Below are 2,953 nucleotides of genomic sequence, written 5' to 3' on the forward strand. Positions count from 1 at the left end.
TTTCTGATTTCAAAAGTTTTATTCATATTATATTTTATTAGGTTAAGGTTTTGTCTAAAAAGTTGTTTGTGGCCATGGAGACCAGAGGAGGGCCTCAGATCCTCTGGATGACCAGTTACAGGTGGTTAAAAACTCTCCTATATGGCAACTGAACCAATGTTCTCTGAGAGAACAGTAATGGCTTTTGAAACTGAATTCTGACTCTTTAAACAGAAACTTGTCATTATCTTTTCCTTCTCTGGNAAGTAAACATTAGTGTTTGATTTCTCTTTCCTCTGGGNCCTGGTCATCTCTTCTGCTCAGTCCAATGCAGACATGTTTCTCCAAAGAAACTCAGTTCCACCGTGCTTAGGGCTAGGAACTGAATTGAATCACAGTTTCCAAGACATAAATCAAACAAGAACATACTCACACTTGACCATCAAGCCCTTCAGGCCATACTTGTCAGTAGCTGCCAGCATGCCAGTGGCCATTTCGTGGCTGTGGAGGTGTGGCACCTTCCCCATGTAGATGAAGCCCATCACCTCCTTGAAGACTTGGGGATCTAGGTCAAGGATCTCAACACAGGTTGTTAGGTTATCATCCATTTCATGTTCGAACATTGGCTCTGAAAACTGGAGACCGAGCTGCTAGGATTGCGTTGTGAGCCCTGAATTTATGGCCACATAACAAAAGGAGCAGTCTGTAAACAGAGAATTCTCCCACAGCTCCCCTACATCATCTACCAACATGTGCCCTGGATCCTTGATTGCAGGTTTCATGTTCTGTCCAGGAATGCTAACGAAGGCTCCTACTATGCTCACCTTGCAGCAGAGGATGAACGGGTCTTCATGCAGATGCCAAGGCTGATGAGAGAGGAGGAAATCTCAAAGAATGAACTTTTGAATCCCATGTGTTGGTATTGCAGAAAGCTTACAACATTGGGACTCTTCATCCTTTGATATTTCTCTTCTTGTGCATTTATCATTTAGAACTGGAACTTTGCTCAAACTAGACTCTCTAGACAGCTGGTCATCACAGGTAAACTGACAGGTAATCTTAGCTTTCTTCATCAACCTCATTTGGGTGTTCTCTCAAACACCATGCCACTTCCTCATTTGCCTCTAATGAGAACACTGGACTTGTAATCTTTTCCCTAATTCACTCCATGCAAAATGAAAGGTTTCTAATGGTCCACTCATATAGCAGAATTTCTGAACACTGATAGGTGTGTAGTCCCAGGTCTTTTCTTCCAGGTCTTCTGAAATTTCTGCTAGAGTTAGTTTGGAATTTAAAGTTGATCTGAAAAAGAAGTTATTTACTNTTCACACTGTAGGATACAATTACAATTAAAGATACACTTTAGATTTTAGATTCAATTTCTCCTAAACAGGTCATTTTATGATGCTGGAAACTTGTGTTTCTATGCAATTTTCTATTTAGGTTTCAATATTTGTTTTACAGAAGACAACACTGACCCATAGTCACTGTAAATTTCTCTTTGTCTCTCTCTGTCTCTGTCTCTGTCTCTCTCTCTGTCCCTGTGTCTTTGTGTTTGTGTTTGTGTCTTTCTCTGTCTCCTCCACCTCAGTGTGTGTGTGTGTGTGTGTGTGTGTGTGTGTGTGTGTGTGTGTGTGTGATTTCTGTGTGTGTTTATTGAATCTTTGGGCAATGGTAACTAGTTTGGACTATTCTATCCAACATTGGAAGAGTTTGGAAAATTGTATTGTCATTTCAGGTGCGTTGTATTAGTCAGGGTCCTGTAGAGAACGTACAGAATGAATTTCTCTATATAAAGGGAAAGTGGGTGTATGAGAAAAATCTGTATGGTTAGGTCCAGCTAATATAACAATGGCTAAAGTCAGTACTTACTTAGACCACAAGGTTAGAAGTCTCAGGTGTTCTTCAGAATATCCCAGAATTCTGAAGAAGTAGGTTCTAATGCCAGTGAATAAATGGGCTGACTAGTAAGACAAGAGCAAGCAGGCAAAGACACAAAGCTTCCTTCTTCTATTGGAACTGGAAAGACCTACCTAAGATATGGGCAACAAACTTCTGAGGCAACCCAGGGGAAGAGGATGTGGGAGAAGGTGTTTCGCTTTCAGCTGCCCGCCTTCACTCCTGTTGGAAGTTTGCTTCTGTTGCTGTCACTGTGGCATTACCATGCTGATATTAGAACCAGATTCTTCTGGCTTCTAACATAAACTGAAAAAGCTAGCAGGCCTCTATTAATGTAGTAGAGTAGTTGTAAAAGAGTTAAGCAGCAAAACAAAGAAACATAATCTATATGAGAACTCTGCTTTACCAGAAGAAAGCAGACTTTCCATGAGTGACCTCAACTTCCATCCCCTTTCTTTAAATATTTTTAGTATAAAGGAGTGGCTGTTACGATACATAACTCACTCCTCTCACATGATACCTAATATTCTAAGGAGGGCCAGATGCTATACTTTCCCAACTGGAAATGTTTTTCAGGGACATTGATGTGAAGTCAAAGCTGTTGAGAAAGGAACACATCCTAATCATCTCTAAGCTTGCTGGTTTCTGACTATCTACCTGAGCATTGCAGATAAAGTGCATGAACTGTATGCATATCCAAGAAACATGTGATGTTAAACAGGAAATGAGCTTACCAGTCGGCACTGGATATTTAATTGCATGTTCAGAGTGACAGCCATGTCAGTGGAATGTCACCAGCAATGGCATATAAGTGTTAGCACAGAAACAGTTTTCCCTTTTTAGGTTCTGAGTCTCATGGGGAAAAGACATAGCCATAGCTTTTAAGTTGTGAATCAAGGAAGACCTCACTGGATCATATCATCGAATCTATTTGCCATTGTGATGCAGGTTTGAAATTCTTTCCTTTTCTCACCCTCAGTACAAAAAAAAATTACATGTGATACATAAGTGGATAATTATATCAGAGTTAAAATCAACAACACTATGTGTCCTAAGAAGTAAAGGAATAAGATGT

At 40.2% G+C, this 2,953-nt stretch overlaps 1 pseudogene; it reads right to left on the minus strand.

The window, feature by feature from the left end:
* Nucleotides 1-392: 392 nt before the first annotated feature.
* On the minus strand, nucleotides 393-2,657 carry LOC110325138 (annotated as a pseudogene).
* Between the last annotated feature and the right edge of the window lie 296 nt (nucleotides 2,658-2,953).

The sequence above is a fragment of the Mus pahari genome, chromosome 8 (assembly GCF_900095145.1).
Source record: "Mus pahari chromosome 8, PAHARI_EIJ_v1.1, whole genome shotgun sequence".
NCBI lineage: Eukaryota > Metazoa > Chordata > Mammalia > Rodentia > Muridae > Mus > Mus pahari.